This window comes from Hyla sarda, unplaced genomic scaffold (assembly GCF_029499605.1).
Source record: "Hyla sarda isolate aHylSar1 unplaced genomic scaffold, aHylSar1.hap1 scaffold_678, whole genome shotgun sequence".
NCBI lineage: Eukaryota > Metazoa > Chordata > Amphibia > Anura > Hylidae > Hyla > Hyla sarda.
In genome coordinates, this window is record NW_026610695.1 from 142,062 (window position 1) to 162,728 (window position 20,667).

The 20,667-nt window shown below is 44.8% G+C and overlaps 6 non-coding genes and 1 pseudogene across 6 annotated transcripts; all 7 read right to left on the bottom strand.

Moving 5' to 3' along the window:
* Positions 1-5,828: 5,828 nt before the first annotated feature.
* Positions 5,829-6,019, bottom strand: LOC130343335 (U2 spliceosomal RNA). Its single transcript, XR_008882679.1, has one exon. It is a non-coding gene; the product is annotated as a U2 spliceosomal RNA (small nuclear RNA).
* A 2,069-nt stretch (positions 6,020-8,088) lies between these two features.
* On the bottom strand, positions 8,089-8,279 carry LOC130343337 (U2 spliceosomal RNA). Its single transcript, XR_008882680.1, has one exon. It is a non-coding gene; the product is annotated as a U2 spliceosomal RNA (small nuclear RNA).
* Positions 8,280-10,366: 2,087 nt separating this feature from the next.
* Positions 10,367-10,551, bottom strand: LOC130343283 (U2 spliceosomal RNA). Its single transcript, XR_008882638.1, has one exon. It is a non-coding gene; the product is annotated as a U2 spliceosomal RNA (small nuclear RNA).
* Positions 10,552-12,005: 1,454 nt separating this feature from the next.
* On the bottom strand, positions 12,006-12,141 carry LOC130343296 (U2 spliceosomal RNA; annotated as a pseudogene).
* Positions 12,142-14,251: 2,110 nt separating this feature from the next.
* LOC130343338 (U2 spliceosomal RNA) lies at positions 14,252-14,442 on the bottom strand. Its single transcript, XR_008882681.1, has one exon. It is a non-coding gene; the product is annotated as a U2 spliceosomal RNA (small nuclear RNA).
* A 2,073-nt stretch (positions 14,443-16,515) lies between these two features.
* LOC130343339 (U2 spliceosomal RNA) lies at positions 16,516-16,706 on the bottom strand. Its single transcript, XR_008882682.1, has one exon. It is a non-coding gene; the product is annotated as a U2 spliceosomal RNA (small nuclear RNA).
* Positions 16,707-18,797: 2,091 nt separating this feature from the next.
* On the bottom strand, positions 18,798-18,988 carry LOC130343340 (U2 spliceosomal RNA). Its single transcript, XR_008882683.1, has one exon. It is a non-coding gene; the product is annotated as a U2 spliceosomal RNA (small nuclear RNA).
* Between the last annotated feature and the right edge of the window lie 1,679 nt (positions 18,989-20,667).

Sequence of the window (20,667 nt, forward strand, 5' to 3'; positions counted from 1 at the left end):
AGCAACATACAGAAAAATTGGTAAAACAACACTTTTAATAACCACAATTTTTCCAATAAAAGAAAGACTTCTCATACTCCAAAAATTCAAACGCATCTCTACCTTCTTTTTTGCATCATCCCAACTCTCCTTTCCATCCAAGTCCTTACTAAACTTAATCCCCAATACTTTAATAGCCCCCTCCACTACATTCACCCCAACATCACTACTTAACCCACCTTCACCAAAGCATTTACATTCGCTCTTTAACCAATTCACTTTAAAAGCAGACGCACCACAGAAAATTGAAACCAAAAGCCTCACTCTCCTCACAGCACACTCAGAATCACACAGGACACATACATCATCCATATAAGCATTCACTTTAAATTCCCTACCATTGCTACCAGGAATATGAACACCTCTCACTATCTTATCCCTCCTAATCAGACATAACAGAGGCTCAATCGCGCATATAAACGCTACTGGCGAGAGCGGGCACCCCTGCCTTACTCCTGAAAAAACATTCACTCTTCTCCCCACACATCCATTAACGAGCATCCTACTATATATTCTATCATACAAACTCCTAACTCTCCACACAAAATCACTCGGAAACCCCATTCGCAACAATACCCTGAACAAAAAATTATGAGACAACCTATCATACGCCTTTTCAAAATCAAGTGACAACAAATAAGCATTTTGTTTTCTACTCTTACAATCCCACAAACAATCTCTCAACAGACACAAACTCTCATGTATACGACGTCCAGGCACAGCACAAAACTGATCATAACCAACCACACATTCAACAACATCCCTCATTCGATTAGCAATAATTTTTGCATAGATCTTATAATCGCAGTTAAGTAACGTAATTGGACGCCAATTCTTTAAATTTTTTAAATTCCCTTTTTTTGGAATTAATACTACCACACCACCACGCATACTCTCCGCAATTTCCATATTCTCCCACATAAACTGACACACTGCAACAACATCCTTACCCACCACATTCCACAAAAAACGATAAAATTCCACAGGCAAACCATCTTCCCCTGGAGTCTTATTCGCTGACATTTTCTGCACTACATCCCATACTTCTTCACTTGAAATCTTACGCATAACAAAAGCCTGCTCAGCTTCTCCAAGCTTCCCATCCAACACACTCAATACCTCACTCTCCAAATTCTCATCTCTCCACTTCTCTCCATACAGCTCCTCATAAAAGCATGCAATTTCCTCACTCACACCATCACCAGTCACTTCCCTACCATCCTCTCTCACAATCATATCAATAACAGGTTTTTTAGAAAAAACTTTTTTGAAAAAATAACGTGAACATTTCTCATCATGTTCCAATTTATCTAACTTGGCCCTATACATGATACTCCTACCCTTTTCCAACACAAAATTATTAATCTCCCTCTTAGTGCTCACAATATCATCCTGAACATCCACTCCACAATCTCTCAACCTACACAAATAGGACAAACGCGCATTCAACTTCACATATTGCTCCCTCTTAAGAGCAGCGACTTTGTATCCAAAGGACTTAAAAAAGGACTTTGTTTTCTTTTTAACCCATTCCCACCACAAAATAATGTTATCAAACTCACCTTTCTTTCCACACCACTTCTTATACATACATTCATACTGATCTCTCACATCCACACTATCTAAATGTTTAATATTCATTTTCCACAAACCTCTCCCATACACAGCACTCTGACCCACATCAATCTCACACAGCAAGGAATCATGGTCCGAATAACAAACAGACCTCTGTCTGTAACTTAAAGCATTCAAACTCTCAGACAAAAAACAATAATCTAACTTAGAGTGAAAATTACCTCTATCTGCATGATATGTACATAAATTAGGATTAATATTACATAACTCTTGGATATCCCTTAACCTAAAATCAGAGACTAACTCAAATAATTTTCTACCAGATACATCAAAAGCTTTTTTTGTTAAATCAACATTCATATCTCCAACTAAAATAACAGGCATCTTGCCCTGAACATAAAACTTTAACTTATCAAACAAATTTTTTCTTTCATTTTTATATGCAGGAGCATAAACATTAATCAAACGAAATTTCACATTTTTATAACTTAATACAGCAGAAATACACCTGCCAGGTTCAATTACCACATAGCTTTCCACAGCAATGTCAGGTGATTTAATCAAGATCCCCACACCATCATTCTTATTCAAAACACTCCCAGACCACACACACCGACCATACACCCATTCATCCTGACTTATGGTGAGATCAATACCACACTCCTGCAAACAAAAAATTGCAGCATTTTCCTGAGCTAAAAAACTTAAAATAGCAGCTCTCCTAGCCTTATTTTTAAACACTCTCACATTTTGAGAACATACAACAAAACCCATAGCCTAAAGCTACAAAGAACAAGGTTTAACCCTGCATGAGCTACACAGGTGCATCAGCCACCTGCTACTAACTAGCAAATCAAGTCCCAGCATAGTTATTCACCACTCTCAGTAGCCTCCATAACATCCGTCTCCAGGACTTCATAAAAGTTGCTGGTTTCCGGGCGCGAGTCCGCACCCTTCTCACCTCTTCTTTTCTTGGCAGACTTCCCTCCATGCACCAGTTGAAAGCCATCATAATTTTCATCCTCTGCATTATGTTTCCCACCACCCTCCCTGTTACACAAATCAGTCTCACCTGAGGATGGAAATGGCTCAATGTGAACAGGGTCAGAGGGGTGAACAGACTCCACAGAGTGACTAGGACTCTGCACTCCCTCAATAACTTCCTCCAACTGTCTGAAGGCATCAGAGACTGCAGCCTGAACATCAGGGGGCTTCTGAGGAGCTGCAATGGTCTTCAGAGGGGCCAATCTCCTCACTATTTCCCCCTCTCTCACCACACTACTGAATAAAGGACTTCTCACCCCAGGGCAGTCCTTATAAACATGACCTTCCTCCCGACATAAGTCACATTTCCTGGCTTTAGGACAACTTCCAGCATGGTGGCCAGCAGTATTACAGTTCCTGCACATTTGTCCTTGCACACAGTTCTCCTTTAAATGTCCAAAGGAAAAACAATTCCTGCAGTAGGAAGGCTGACCAGCATAGGACAGGTACCCCCTATAACCTGCAATGGAAAAACTGGCAGGGGGGTGTTTAAAACCCCCAACACAAGTAGGGTCTACTTTTAATTTAACCACAAACTTATAATTGCAGTTAAAAATCCCCAGTACATTCGTCTGTTTCTCTCCACCCTTCACATAGTCACAGTACTTGTGCAAAAAGTTCTTAATAATTTCCACATCTGTGTAAGGATTATGCACATGCACTATCACAGTTTTTCCCGCAGACCAAACAGTGGAGTAATCTTCACCCCAACCAGCAAGGGCTCATTGCTGAGATTCCTTAAGTATTCATACACATGCAAACACCTGCCCTCATCCACAAAGGTTACCTCATAGGAGCCCCTGCGGGGAGACTCATTAACACTGAAGATTTCAGCCTTGTCCACTCCAATCTTCTCCATAATGATGTCTCTCACCAGATAAACCATGTTGTTCTTGGAACTTGCAGGATCCACCTCCATGCGGATAGTATTCTTTACTCCAGCCATTCTTCCAGATGATAATCTGTCGGTACAGGACCACAGTGAAAAAAATCTTCCTCCGGCAAACTGGGTAGACCCAGAGATCGCACCCTCTGGCCAGACCAGAGCAAACTGCACTTGATCTTAGCCAAAAGGCCGAGAAGCGATAACCGTGAAAGGGGCGGGCCCAACAAGGTGCCCTTCATGGGCACTATCACTGCTTGCTGTCAGGGAGGCTGCCAGACAATTTTCCATGCACACTCTGGGCTGGGGGGCAGTCAACCACCAGTACACACAGCAGAACCTAAACCCATACCATTATTGCTAAGCAGCAAGACAGGGGCCCATTGCACTCCCACGGGGCCTTTTTAAATGCAATCCATAACCCGGATTTGCCAGGAACCCTTCTTACTCCTCCTACTTGCATGTGACACTGGGCTTAGGATCTGCATAGGAAACACACACACAAGCACACACCTACCTTTGTTGCCTGCAGATGCCTCCTTGGCTGTCCCCAAACGGTATCAAACCAACACCCACGGGAAGCTGTAAGCATAGAGGACATGCCTGCACCCCAATGGACTTACCTGTGTGGGTTAAACCCGGGTTATTTGACAACCTATGGCGGTGATGGTTCTGCTCAGGCAGAGCAGTGCTGATGCTCCTCATAAAGCTGTCGCTGCTGTGAAGGTTCTAGGTGACATCACAAATCCCTATGGTTACATACACAACAAAGCTGGGTTGTTGTTGTTTACACTCTGCAAGGCCTGTGGAAGTGAGTGACATCATAGCACTGTAGTTCTGAGGGTTCTAGATGGATGCAACAATCTCCTGTTGCTTCTATGAAGGCCATAATAGACGACATCACCAAACAGCTCCATAGTCACATACACAGCAAAGGAGAGATGTTGTTTACACCTAGTGATGTCAGTGGTATTGAGTGACATCACAGCACAGTGCTAAGGCTCCTGGGCCTGGACACAGCAGCGGCTGCAATATCTCAACGGAGAATACGTTTATATATATGTGTGTGTGTGCGCGTATATATATATATATATATATATATATATATATATATATATATTTCTCCGCCGAAATCACTTTTAAACCCATTTCCACCTTTTTTTCCCTTCTCTTCCTCTTACTTTTTTTTCACGTTTTTTTACGTTTTTCTCCTTTTCGCCTCTTTTCTGGGCGTATTATTCTTCTTTTTCTTCTTTTTTTTCGTCTAATGCATACCCCATCAGTGCAGCAATGCTTATTCAATACCGCCAGCAGATGGAGACACTGGGGGATAATTTTCTAAGGATTTATACTGATTTTTCCTGTCTGAATTTGTCGCACAGAAAGTTGCAGGCCAAATATGTGTGACATTTCTGCGACTTTAGCTTCTAGAGCATTTTTACAACATTATACATAGGTGCTGAATACATAAAAAGCGACTGTTCAGCGACAGACAAGTCGCATCGGCTGAAAGTAGGCCAGAATGTCAGTCCATGTTGGAGCAGGTTTAGATACAGTCTAAAGTATAGATCTCAAAGTCTGTGCACAGAATTTAGCAAGGGCCTCGCACCTTCTGATGCATCAGGTAGGTGCACAATAGCATAGCCTAACCCTCTGTACTTTGGTCTATATTGATGCGGGACATAGACAGCCAGCTGATGACCAATCCATTAGTGCAATGGATGGCTGGAAGCATTTGTCTTTGCCTTTGCAATACCACAGAAGCAATGCATGGTCAATGTACAGCAATGACACACCTGTGTGAACAGCCAGGAGACCCCCCCCCCCCCCCCATGTTATGTTACATAGTTACATAGTTAGTACGGTCGAAAAAAGACATATGTCCATCAAGTTCAACCAGGGAATTAAGGGGTAGGGGTGTGGCGCGATATTGGGGAAGGGATGAGATTTTATATTTCTTCATAAGCATTAATCTTATTTTGTCAATTAGGAACATTCAGCACCCACCCGCTATCAAGGCAGCTGCCTATCATGTCATGCCCTACCCTGCACAGGTGTGCTGGCTACTCAAATGATCCAATTAAGGAGGCCATTTAGTCAGCAGCAGCAGAAGTCCTGTGCCTGGACGCTCCAACAGCGGCCAGACACAAGCAGAAGCAGAAGCAGCAGCAGCACCACCTTTTGTTTTTTGGCTGCAGCAGCAGCAAGGCCCACAGGGCTGGCTAGCTGGCTAGCCAGCAAGCAGGTAGCAATGAAAGTAGGAATCTTTCTTTTTAACCCTGTAAGGGGGTGGTGCACTGTACCCGAAGATACTGCCATATCGGGTCAATGCATAGGGCGACGGAAGCAAGCTTCGAAATCGGCCCCCGTTCTCAAAAATCCATTTAATATATGGTCCCCAGATAGGGGACGTATCAGATATTAAACTGATAAGAACAGATACTACACTTGATCTTAGCCAAAAGGCCGAGAAGCGATAACCGTGAAAGGGGCGGGCCCAACAAGGTGCCCTTCATGGGCACTATCACTGCTTGCTGTCAGGGAGGCTGCCAGACAATTTTCCATGCACACTCTGGGCTGGGGGGCAGTCAACCACCAGTACACACAGCAGAACCTAAACCCATACCATTATTGCTAAGCAGCAAGACAGGGGCCCATTGCACTCCCACGGGGCCTTTTTAAATGCAATCCATAACCCGGATTTGCCAGGAACCCTTCTTACTCCTCCTACTTGCATGTGACACTGGGCTTAGGATCTGCATAGGAAACACACACACAAGCACACACCTACCTTTGTTGCCTGCAGATGCCTCCTTGGCTGTCCCCAAACGGTATCAAACCAACACCCACGGGAAGCTGTAAGCATAGAGGACATGCCTGCACCCCATTGGACTTACCTGTGTGGGTTAAACCCGGGTTATTTGACAACCTATGGCGGTGATGGTTCTGCTCAGGCAGAGCAGTGCTGATGCTCCTCATAAAGCTGTCGCTGCTGTGAAGGTTCTAGGTGACATCACAAATCCCTATGGTTACATACACAACAAAGCTGGGTTGTTGTTGTTTACACTCTGCAAGGCCTGTGGAAGTGAGTGACATCATAGCACTGTAGTTCTGAGGGTTCTAGATGGATGCAACAATCTCCTGTTGCTTCTATGAAGGCCATAATAGACGACATCACCAAACAGCTCCATAGTCACATACACAGCAAAGGAGAGATGTTGTTTACACCTAGTGATGTCAGTGGTATTGAGTGACATCACAGCACAGTGCTAAGGCTCCTGGGCCTGGACACAGCAGCGGCTGCAATATCTCAACGGAGAATAAGTTTATATATATGTGTGTGTGTGCGCGTATATATATATATATATATATATTTCTCCGCCGAAATCACTTTTAAACCCATTTCCACCTTTTTTTCCCTTCTCTTCCTCTTACTTTTTTTTCACGTTTTTTTACGTTTTTCTCCTTTTCGCCTCTTTTCTGGGCGTATTATTCTTCTTTTTCTTCTTTTTTTTCGTCTAATGCATACCCCATCAGTGCAGCAATGCTTATTCAATACCGCCAGCAGATGGAGACACTGGGGGATAATTTTCTAAGGATTTATACTGATTTTTCCTGTCTGAATTTGTCGCACAGAAAGTTGCAGGCCAAATATGTGTGACATTTCTGCGACTTTAGCTTCTAGAGCATTTTTACAACATTATACATAGGTGCTGAATACATAAAAAGCGACTGTTCAGCGACAGACAAGTCGCATCGGCTGAAAGTAGGCCAGAATGTCAGTCCATGTTGGAGCAGGTTTAGATACAGTCTAAAGTATAGATCTCAAAGTCTGTGCACAGAATTTAGCAAGGGCCTCGCACCTTCTGATGCATCAGGTAGGTGCACAAGAGCATAGCCTAACCCTCTGTACTTTGGTCTATATTGATGCGGGACATAGACAGCCAGCTGATGACCAATCCATTAGTGCAATGGATGGCTGGAAGCATTTGTCTTTGCCTTTGCAATACCACAGAAGCAATGCATGGTCAATGTACAGCAATGACACACCTGTGTGAACAGCCAGGAGACCCCCCCCCCCCCCATGTTATGTTACATAGTTACATAGTTAGTACGGTCGAAAAAAGACATATGTCCATCAAGTTCAACCAGGGAATTAAGGGGTAGGGGTGTGGCGCGATATTGGGGAAGGGATGAGATTTTATATTTCTTCATAAGCATTAATCTTATTTTGTCAATTAGGAACATTCAGCACCCACCCGCTATCAAGGCAGCTGCCTATCATGTCATGCCCTACCTGCACAGGTGTGCTGGCTACTCAAATGATCCAATTAAGGAGGCCATTTAGTCAGCAGCAGCAGAAGTCCTGTGCCTGGACGCTCCAACAGCGGCCAGACACAAGCAGAAGCAGAAGCAGCAGAAGCAGCAGCAGCACCACCTTTTGTTTTTTGGCTGCAGCAGCAGCAAGGCCCACAGGGCTGGCTAGCTGGCTAGCCAGCAAGCAGGTAGCAATGAAAGTAGGAATCTTTCTTTTTAACCCTGTAAGGGGGTGGTGCACTGTACCCGAAGATACTGCCATATCGGGTCAATGCATAGGGCGACGGAAGCAAGCTTCGAAATCGGCCCCCGTTCTCAAAAATCCATTTAATATATGGTCCCCAGATAGGGGACGTATCAGATATTAAACTGATAAGAACAGATACTACACTTGATCTTAGCCAAAAGGCCGAGAAGCGATAACCGTGAAAGGGGCGGGCCCAACAAGGTGCCCTTCATGGGCACTATCACTGCTTGCTGTCAGGGAGGCTGCCAGACAATTTTCCATGCACACTCTGGGCTGGGGGGCAGTCAACCACCAGTACACACAGCAGAACCTAAACCCATACCATTATTGCTAAGCAGCAAGACAGGGGCCCATTGCACTCCCACGGGGCCTTTTTAAATGCAATCCATAACCCGGATTTGCCAGGAACCCTTCTTACTCCTCCTACTTGCATGTGACACTGGGCTTAGGATCTGCATAGGAAACACACACACAAGCACACACCTACCTTTGTTGCCTGCAGATGCCTCCTTGGCTGTCCCCAAACGGTATCAAACCAACACCCACGGGAAGCTGTAAGCATAGAGGACATGCCTGCACCCCATTGGACTTACCTGTGTGGGTTAAACCCGGGTTATTTGACAACCTATGGCGGTGATGGTTCTGCTCAGGCAGAGCAGTGCTGATGCTCCTCATAAAGCTGTCGCTGCTGTGAAGGTTCTAGGTGACATCACAAATCCCTATGGTTACATACACAACAAAGCTGGGTTGTTGTTGTTTACACTCTGCAAGGCCTGTGGAAGTGAGTGACATCATAGCACTGTAGTTCTGAGGGTTCTAGATGGATGCAACAATCTCCTGTTGCTTCTATGAAGGCCATAATAGACGACATCACCAAACAGCTCCATAGTCACATACACAGCAAAGGAGAGATGTTGTTTACACCTAGTGATGTCAGTGGTATTGAGTGACATCACAGCACAGTGCTAAGGCTCCTGGGCCTGGACACAGCAGCGGCTGCAATATCTCAACGGAGAATACGTTTATATATATGTGTGTGTGTGCGCGTATATATATATATATATATATATATATATATATATATATATATATATATTTCTCCGCCGAAATCACTTTTAAACCCATTTCCACCTTTTTTTCCCTTCTCTTCCTCTTACTTTTTTTTCACGTTTTTTTACGTTTTTCTCCTTTTCGCCTCTTTTCTGGGCGTATTATTCTTCTTTTTCTTCTTTTTTTTCGTCTAATGCATACCCCATCAGTGCAGCAATGCTTATTCAATACCGCCAGCAGATGGAGACACTGGGGGATAATTTTCTAAGGATTTATACTGATTTTTCCTGTCTGAATTTGTCGCACAGAAAGTTGCAGGCCAAATATGTGTGACATTTCTGCGACTTTAGCTTCTAGAGCATTTTTACAACATTATACATAGGTGCTGAATACATAAAAAGCGACTGTTCAGCGACAGACAAGTCGCATCGGCTGAAAGTAGGCCAGAATGTCAGTCCATGTTGGAGCAGGTTTAGATACAGTCTAAAGTATAGATCTCAAAGTCTGTGCACAGAATTTAGCAAGGGCCTCGCACCTTCTGATGCATCAGGTAGGTGCACAATAGCATAGCCTAACCCTCTGTACTTTGGTCTATATTGATGCGGGACATAGACAGCCAGCTGATGACCAATCCATTAGTGCAATGGATGGCTGGAAGCATTTGTCTTTGCCTTTGCAATACCACAGAAGCAATGCATGGTCAATGTACAGCAATGACACACCTGTGTGAACAGCCAGGAGACCCCCCCCCCCCCCATGTTATGTTACATAGTTACATAGTTAGTACGGTCGAAAAAAGACATATGTCCATCAAGTTCAACCAGGGAATTAAGGGGTAGGGGTGTGGCGCGATATTGGGGAAGGGATGAGATTTTATATTTCTTCATAAGCATTAATCTTATTTTGTCAATTAGGAACATTCAGCACCCACCCGCTATCAAGGCAGCTGCCTATCATGTCATGCCCTACCTGCACAGGTGTGCTGGCTACTCAAATGATCCAATTAAGCAGGCCATTTAGTCAGCAGCAGCAGAAGTCCTGTGCCTGGACGCTCCAACAGCGGCCAGACACAAGCAGAAGCAGAAGCAGCAGAAGCAGCAGCAGCACCACCTTTTGTTTTTTGGCTGCAGCAGCAGCAAGGCCCACAGGGCTGGCTAGCCAGCAAGCAGGTAGCAATGAAAGTAGGAATCTTTCTTTTTAACCCTGTAAGGGGGTGGTGCACTGTACCCGAAGATACTGCCATATCGGGTCAATGCATAGGGCGACGGAAGCAAGCTTCGAAATCGGCCCCCGTTCTCAAAAATCCATTTAATATATGGTCCCCAGATAGGGGACGTATCAGATATTAAACTGATAAGAACAGATTTTTTTTTTTAGTTAACCCTCAGAACTCCATCAGAGCTCTAAGATCTTATTTGAGCTTGATTTTTTGTTCATCATCAGGAAAACCCGTTTTTCTTTATTTCTTTATCTCTTTTTTTTTTTTTTTTTTTAAACAATAAAAGAAACCATATTTAAAACATAAAAAAATTATCAAACCAAAACTAACCATACTATAATTCTATAATTTCTTAAAGAAAAATTACCCAAATGTCATTCCTCTTCTCCATGCAAAGACCATCAAGAAGTCTAAGAAACCACAAGTTATAGATCCACTCAGCATCTCACTTTTGGCTGGAATCGCCAGCCACGCTGGAACCTTGTATGTTTCCACAAATCTATCTATATCTGCGTGAAAGGAACAATAGACTTTATCCCTTGCTTCATTGACTTTGATTCCCAATCTTTCTTTCAGATTTCCCAAATCCTCGTCAAAGGCTTTTTTTTCTTTTTTTGACACACTCTTGAAGACAACATCAAGAGAGCCTCCATACTCTACCGATACATATTCTTCTTCATTTTCTTTCCTTTTCTTCTCCTCCATCACTTTCCTGGTTGGAGTTTCCTCCTCTTCAGGTTCTTCCCTCACATCAGTTTCCTCCTCCCTACTTCGTTTCATAACCTCCTTTTTCTTCTTCTTCTTCTTAGGACACATTACTGCCAGGTGTCCCTCATCACCACATAGATGACACTTTTTCTTCACCTTACATGCTTCTGGCTCATGGCCTTCTTCTTGGCATTTATAGCACCAAACAATATCACAAAAATCTTTCCTATGGCCATACCTTTTACACTTTCGACAAAAGTCGTCCATGCCTGAAAAGAACAGGTCCCCATTTACTGGGCCAATCTTAAAACGCCCTGGGGGATAAATTAGCTTTCCATCAGGTGTTTTCTGAAACTTCACTTGAAATTTCCACTTTGTCGTCCAAAGTCCATATTGATTATAGATCTTGCCTTTTGGCTTCACCTCCTCACAGAATCTAGAAAGGAACAGAACAATCTCTTCTTCTGTGATATACGGACTGTACATCCTCACAGTTATAAGTCTTTCCCGAGTCGGGAAATGGGGAGTAATCTCTACCCCTCCCAACTTAGGGTGCGACTTCCACAGCAATGCTTTATTGCAGAACACACCATAGTCCTCCTCCGAAACCAGAACCACATCATAGACTCCATTTCTTGGAAATTCCAGCATCGATAATATCTGGTCCTTCCTCAGCTCAAAAAACTGGAACAAAATCTCCTCCACCACGAAGAATAAACCTCTCTCCTTCTTTCCAGCATCCAAAAGAGTAATTCGGACTCCATTTCGTAGTCTGGCGTAGCTAGGTACACCTCCAGCAGGCTCTCCTTTCTTGCCAGCCTCCTCCATCGCAGAAAAAACACCTCCCCTACTGCAGGCAGGTAGGTAGGTAGGTAGGTGGTGATCGCTCCTCGTTGCCCGGGGACTAAGCCGCCACCCTGATGTCAGCAAGGGGGTTTAGTCCCACCATATAGATGGGACGATCCCCCAGGGAAAAGGAGCGGGTACCCCGGGCTCCTTCCAGCCAGATCAAGCAAGCATATACTACACTTGATCTTAGCCAAAAGGCCGAGAAGCGATAACCGTGAAAGGGGCGGGCCCAACAAGGTGCCCTTCATGGGCACTATCACTGCTTGCTGTCAGGGAGGCTGCCAGACAATTTTCCATGCACACTCTGGGCTGGGGGGCAGTCAACCACCAGTACACACAGCAGAACCTAAACCCATACCATTATTGCTAAGCAGCAAGACAGGGGCCCATTGCACTCCCACGGGGCCTTTTTAAATGCAATCCATAACCCGGATTTGCCAGGAACCCTTCTTACTCCTCCTACTTGCATGTGACACTGGGCTTAGGATCTGCATAGGAAACACACACACAAGCACACACCTACCTTTGTTGCCTGCAGATGCCTCCTTGGCTGTCCCCAAACGGTATCAAACCAACACCCACGGGAAGCTGTAAGCATAGAGGACATGCCTGCACCCCATTGGACTTACCTGTGTGGGTTAATCCCGGGTTATTTGACAACCTATGGCGGTGATGGTTCTGCTCAGGCAGAGCAGTGCTGATGCTCCTCATAAAGCTGTCGCTGCTGTGAAGGTTCTAGGTGACATCACAAATCCCTATGGTTACATACACAACAAAGCTGGGTTGTTGTTGTTTACACTCTGCAAGGCCTGTGGAAGTGAGTGACATCATAGCACTGTAGTTCTGAGGGTTCTAGATGGATGCAACAATCTCCTGTTGCTTCTATGAAGGCCATAATAGACGACATCACCAAACAGCTCCATAGTCACATACACAGCAAAGGAGAGATGTTGTTTACACCTAGTGATGTCAGTGGTATTGAGTGACATCACAGCACAGTGCTAAGGCTCCTGGGCCTGGACACAGCAGCGGCTGCAATATCTCAACGGAGAATACGTTTATATATATGTGTGTGTGTGCGCGTATATATATATATATATATATATATATATATATATATATATATATATATATATTTCTCCGCCGAAATCACTTTTAAACCCATTTCCACCTTTTTTTCCCTTCTCTTCCTCTTACTTTTTTTTCACGTTTTTTTACGTTTTTCTCCTTTTCGCCTCTTTTCTGGGCGTATTATTCTTCTTTTTCTTCTTTTTTTTCGTCTAATGCATACCCCATCAGTGCAGCAATGCTTATTCAATACCGCCAGCAGATGGAGACACTGGGGGATAATTTTCTAAGGATTTATACTGATTTTTCCTGTCTGAATTTGTCGCACAGAAAGTTGCAGGCCAAATATGTGTGACATTTCTGCGACTTTAGCTTCTAGAGCATTTTTACAACATTATACATAGGTGCTGAATGCATAAAAAGCGACTGTTCAGCGACAGACAAGTCGCATCGGCTGAAAGTAGGCCAGAATGTCAGTCCATGTTGGAGCAGGTTTAGATACAGTCTAAAGTATAGATCTCAAAGTCTGTGCACAGAATTTAGCAAGGGCCTCGCACCTTCTGATGCATCAGGTAGGTGCACAATAGCATAGCCTAACCCTCTGTACTTTGGTCTATATTGATGCGGGACATAGACAGCCAGCTGATGACCAATCCATTAGTGCAATGGATGGCTGGAAGCATTTGTCTTTGCCTTTGCAATACCACAGAAGCAATGCATGGTCAATGTACAGCAATGACACACCTGTGTGAACAGCCAGGAGACCCCCCCCCCCCCCCCATGTTATGTTACATAGTTACATAGTTAGTACGGTCGAAAAAAGACATATGTCCATCAAGTTCAACCAGGGAATTAAGGGGTAGGGGTGTGGCGCGATATTGGGGAAGGGATGAGATTTTATATTTCTTCATAAGCATTAATCTTATTTTGTCAATTAGGAACATTCAGCACCCACCCGCTATCAAGGCAGCTGCCTATCATGTCATGCCCTACCTGCACAGGTGTGCTGGCTACTCAAATGATCCAATTAAGGAGGCCATTTAGTCAGCAGCAGCAGAAGTCCTGTGCCTGGACGCTCCAACAGCGGCCAGACACAAGCAGAAGCAGAAGCAGCAGAAGCAGCAGAAGCAGCAGCAGCACCACCTTTTGTTTTTTGGCTGCAGCAGCAGCAAGGCCCACAGGGCTGGCTAGCTGGCTAGCCAGCAAGCAGGTAGCAATGAAAGTAGGAATCTTTCTTTTTAACCCTGTAAGGGGGTGGTGCACTGTACCCGAAGATACTGCCATATCGGGTCAATGCATAGGGCGACGGAAGCAAGCTTCGAAATCGGCCCCCGTTCTCAAAAATCCATTTAATATATGGTCCCCAGATAGGGGACGTATCAGATATTAAACTGATAAGAACAGATACTACACTTGATCTTAGCCAAAAGGCCGAGAAGCGATAACCGTGAAAGGGGCGGGCCCAACAAGGTGCCCTTCATGGGCACTATCACTGCTTGCTGTCAGGGAGGCTGCCAGACAATTTTCCATGCACACTCTGGGCTGGGGGGCAGTCAACCACCAGTACACACAGCAGAACCTAAACCCATACCATTATTGCTAAGCAGCAAGACAGGGGCCCATTGCACTCCCACGGGGCCTTTTTAAATGCAATCCATAACCCGGATTTGCCAGGAACCCTTCTTACTCCTCCTACTTGCATGTGACACTGGGCTTAGGATCTGCATAGGAAACACACACACAAGCACACACCTACCTTTGTTGCCTGCAGATGCCTCCTTGGCTGTCCCCAAACGGTATCAAACCAACACCCACGGGAAGCTGTAAGCATAGAGGACATGCCTGCACCCCATTGGACTTACCTGTGTGGGTTAAACCCGGGTTATTTGACAACCTATGGCGGTGATGGTTCTGCTCAGGCAGAGCAGTGCTGATGCTCCTCATAAAGCTGTCGCTGCTGTGAAGGTTCTAGGTGACATCACAAATCCCTATGGTTACATACACAACAAAGCTGGGTTGTTGTTGTTTACACTCTGCAAGGCCTGTGGAAGTGAGTGACATCATAGCACTGTAGTTCTGAGGGTTCTAGATGGATGCAACAATCTCCTGTTGCTTCTATGAAGGCCATAATAGACGACATCACCAAACAGCTCCATAGTCACATACACAGCAAAGGAGAGATGTTGTTTACACCTAGTGATGTCAGTGGTATTGAGTGACATCACAGCACAGTGCTAAGGCTCCTGGGCCTGGACACAGCAGCGGCTGCAATATCTCAACGGAGAATACGTTTATATATATGTGTGTGTGTGCGCGTATATATATATATATATATATATTTCTCCGCCGAAATCACTTTTAAACCCATTTCCACCTTTTTTTCCCTTCTCTTCCTCTTACTTTTTTTTCACGTTTTTTTACGTTTTTCTCCTTTTCGCCTCTTTTCTGGGCGTATTATTCTTCTTTTTCTTCTTTTTTTTCGTCTAATGCATACCCCATCAGTGCAGCAATGCTTATTCAATACCGCCAGCAGATGGAGACACTGGGGGATAATTTTCTAAGGATTTATACTGATTTTTCCTGTCTGAATTTGTCGCACAGAAAGTTGCAGGCCAAATATGTGTGACATTTCTGCGACTTTAGCTTCTAGAGCATTTTTACAACATTATACATAGGTGCTGAATACATAAAAAGCGACTGTTCAGCGACAGACAAGTCGCATCGGCTGAAAGTAGGCCAGAATGTCAGTCCATGTTGGAGCAGGTTTAGATACAGTCTAAAGTATAGATCTCAAAGTCTGTGCACAGAATTTAGCAAGGGCCTCGCACCTTCTGATGCATCAGGTAGGTGCACAATAGCATAGCCTAACCCTCTGTACTTTGGTCTATATTGATGCGGGACATAGACAGCCAGCTGATGACCAATCCATTAGTGCAATGGATGGCTGGAAGCATTTGTCTTTGCCTTTGCAATACCACAGAAGCAATGCATGGTCAATGTACAGCAATGACACACCTGTGTGAACAGCCAGGAGACCCCCCCCCCCCCCCATGTTATGTTACATAGTTACATAGTTAGTACGGTCGAAAAAAGACATATGTCCATCAAGTTCAACCAGGGAATTAAGGGGTAGGGGTGTGGCGCGATATTGGGGAAGGGATGAGATTTTATATTTCTTCATAAGCATTAATCTTATTTTGTCAATTAGGAACATTCAGCACCCACCCGCTATCAAGGCAGCTGCCTATCATGTCATGCCCTACCTGCACAGGTGTGCTGGCTACTCAAATGATCCAATTAAGGAGGCCATTTAGTCAGCAGCAGCAGAAGTCCTGTGCCTGGACGCTCCAACAGCGGCCAGACACAAGCAGAAGCAGAAGCAGCAGAAGCAGCAGCAGCACCACCTTTTGTTTTTTGGCTGCTGCAGCAGCAGCAAGGCCCACAGGGCTGGCTAGCTGGCTAGCCAGCAAGCAGGTAGCAATGAAAGTAGGAATCTTTCTTTTTAACCCTGTAAGGGGGTGGTGCACTGTACCCGAAGATACTGCCATATCGGGTCAATGCATAGGGCGACGGAAGCAAGCTTCGAAATCGGCCCCCGTTCTCAAAAATCCATTTAATATATGGTCCCCAGATAGGGGACGTATCAGATATTAAACTGATAAGAACAGATACTACACTTGATCTTAGCCAAAAGGCCGAGAAGCGATAACCGTGAAAGGGGCGGGCCCAACAAGGTGCCCTTCATGGGCACTATCACTGCTTGCTGTCAGGGAGGCTGCCAGACAATTTTCCATGCACACTCTGGGCTGGGGGGCAGTCAACCACCAGTACACACAGCAGAACCTAAACCCATACCATTATTGCTAAGCAGCAAGACAGGGGCCCATTGCACTCCCACGGGGCCTTTTTAAATGCAATCCATAACCCGGATTTGCCAGGAACCCTTCTTACTCCTCCTACTTGCATGTGACACTGGGCTTAGGATCTGCATAGGAAACACACACACAAGCACACACCTACCTTTGTTGCCTGCAGATGCCTCCTTGGCTGTCCCCAAACGGTATCAAACCAACACCCACGGGAAGCTGTAAGCATAGAGGACATGCCTGCACCCCATTGGACTTACCTGTGTGGGTTAAACCCGGGTTATTTGACAACCTATGGCGGTGATGGTTCTGCTCAGGCAGAGCAGTGCTGATGCTCCTCATAAAGCTGTCGCTGCTGTGAAGGTTCTAGGTGACATCACAAATCCCTATGGTTACATACACAACAAAGCTGGGTTGTTGTTGTTTACACTCTGCAAGGCCTGTGGAAGTGAGTGACATCATAGCACTGTAGTTCTGAGGGTTCTAGATGGATGCAACAATCTCCTGTTGCTTCTATGAAGGCCATAATAGACGACATCACCAAACAGCTCCATAGTCACATACACAGCAAAGGAGAGATGTTGTTTACACCTAGTGATGTCAGTGGTATTGAGTGACATCACAGCACAGTGCTAAGGCTCCTGGGCCTGGACACAGCAGCGGCTGCAATATCTCAACGGAGAATACGTTTATATATATGTGTGTGTGTGCGCGTATATATATATATATATATATATATATATATATATATATATATATATTTCTCCGCCGAAATCACTTTTAAACCCATTTCCACCTCTTTTTCCCTTCTCTTCCTCTTACTTTTTTTTCACGTTTTTTTACGTTTTTCTCCTTTTCGCCTATTTTCTGGGCGTATTATTCTTCTTTTTCTTCTTTTTTTTCGTCTAATGCATACCCCATCAGTGCAGCAATGCTTATTCAATACCGCCAGCAGATGGAGACACTGGGGGATAATTTTCTAAGGATTTATACTGATTTTTCCTGTCTGAATTTGTCGCACAGAAAGTTGCAGGCCAAATATGTGTGACATTTCTGCGACTTTAGCTTCTAGAGCATTTTTACAACATTATACATAGGTGCTGAATACATAAAAAGCGACTGTTCAGCGACAGACAAGTCGCATCGGCTGAAAGTAGGCCAGAATGTCAGTCCATGTTGGAGCAGGTTTAGATACAGTCTAAAGTATAGATCTCAAAGTCTGTGCACAGAATTTAGCAAGGGCCTCGCACCTTCTGATGCATCAGGTAGGTGCACAATAGCATAGCCTAACCCTCTGTACTTTGGTCTATATTGATGCGGGACATAGACAGCCAGCTGATGACCAATCCATTAGTGCAATGGATGGCTGGAAGCATTTGTCTTTGCCTTTGCAATACCACAGAAGCAATGCATGGTCAATGTACAGCAATGACACACCTGTGTGAACAGCCAGGAGACCCCCCCCCCCCATGTTATGTTACATAGTTACATAGTTAGTACGGTCGAAAAAAGACATATGTCCATCAAGTTCAACCAGGGAATTAAGGGGTAGGGGTGTGGCGCGATATTGGGGAAGGGATGAGATTTTATATTTCTTCATAAGCATTAATCTTATTTTGTCAATTAGGAACATTCAGCACCCACCCGCTATCAAGGCAGCTGCCTATCATGTCATGCCCTACCTGCACAGGTGTGCTGGCTACTCAAATGATCCAATTAAGGAGGCCATTTAGTCAGCAGCAGCAGAAGTCCTGTGCCTGGACGCTCCAACAGCGGCCAGACACAAGCAGAAGCAGAAGCAGCAGAAGCAGCAGCAGCACCACCTTTTGTTTTTTGGCTGCAGCAGCAGCAAGGCCCACAGGGCTGGCTAGCTGGCTAGCCAGCAAGCAGGTAGCAATGAAAGTAGGAATCTTTCTTTTTAACCCTGTAAGGGGGTGGTGCACTGTACCCGAAGATACTGCCATATCGGGTCAATGCATAGGGCGACGGAAGCAAGCTTCGAAATCGGCCCCCGTTCTCAAAAATCCATTTAATATATGGTCCCCAGATAGGGGACGTATCAGATATTAAACTGATAAGAACAGATACTACACTTGATCTTAGCCAAAAGGCCGAGAAGCGATAACCGTGAAAGGGGCGGGCCCAACAAGGTGCCCTTCATGGGCACTATCACTGCTTGCTGTCAGGGAGGCTGCCAGACAATTTTCCATGCACACTCTGGGCTGGGGGGCAGTCAACCACCAGTACACACAGCAGAACCTAAACCCATACCATTATTGCTAAGCAGCAAGACAGGGGCCCATTGCACTCCCACGGGGCCTTTTTAAATGCAATCCATAACCCGGATTTGCCAGGAACCCTTCTTACTCCTCCTACTTGCATGTGACACTGGGCTTAGGATCTGCATAGGAAACACACACACAAGCACACACCTACCTTTGTTGCCTGCAGATGCCTCCTTGGCTGTCCCCAAACGGTATCAAACCAACACCCACGGGAAGCTGTAAGCATAGAGGACATGCCTGCACCCCATTGGACTTACCTGTGTGGGTTAAACCCGGGTTATTTGACAACCTATGGCGGTGATGGTTCTGCTCAGGCAGAGCAGTGCTGATGCTCCTCATAAAGCTGTCGCTGCTGTGAAGGTTCTAGGTGACATCACAAATCCCTATGGTTACATACACAACAAAGCTGGGTTGTTGTTGTTTACACTCTGCAAGGCCTGTGGAAGTGAGTGACATCATAGCACTGTAGTTCTGAGGGTTCTAGATGGATGCAACAATCTCCTGTTGCTTCTATGAAGGCCATAATAGACGACATCACCAAACAGCTCCATAGTCACATACACAGCAAAGGAGAGATGTTGTTTACACCTAGTGATGTCAGTGGTATTGAGTGACATCACAGCACAGTGCTAAGGCTCCTGGGCCTGGACACAGCAGCGGCTGCAATATCTCAACGGAGAATACGTTTATATATATGTGTGTGTGTGCGCGTATATATATATATATATATATATATTTCTCCGCCGAAATCACTTTTAAACCCATTTCCACCTTTTTTTCCCTTCTCTTCCTCTTACTTTTTTTTCACGTTTTTTTACGTTTTTCTCCTTTTCGCCTCTTTTCTGGGCGTATTATTCTTCTTTTTCTTCTTTTTTTTCGTCTAATGCATACCCCATCAGTGCAGCAATGCTTATTCAATACCGCCAGCAGATGGAGACACTGGGGGATAATTTTCTAAGGATTTATACTGATTTTTCCTGTCTGAATTTGTCGCACAGAAAGTTGCAGGCCAAATATGTGTGACATTTCTGCGACTTTAGCTTCTAGAGCATTTTTACAACATTATACATAGGTGCTGAATACATAAAAAGCGACTGTTCAGCGACAGACAAGTCGCATCGGCTGAAAGTAGGCCAGAATGTCAGTCCATGTTGGAGCAGGTTTAGATACAGTCTAAAGTATAGATCTCAAAGTCTGTGCACAGAATTTAGCAAGGGCCTCGCACCTTCTGATGCATCAGGTAGGTGCACAATAGCATAGCCTAACCCTCTGTACTTTGGTCTATATTGATGCGGGACATAGACAGCCAGCTGATGACCAATCCATTAGTGCAATGGATGGCTGGAAGCATTTGTCTTTGCCTTTGCAATACCACAGAAGCAATGCATGGTCAATGTACAGCAATGACACACCTGTGTGAACAGCCAGGAGACCCCCCCCCCCCCCATGTTGTGTTACATAGTTACATAGTTAGTACGGTCGAAAAAAGACATATGTCCATCAAGTTCAACCAGGGA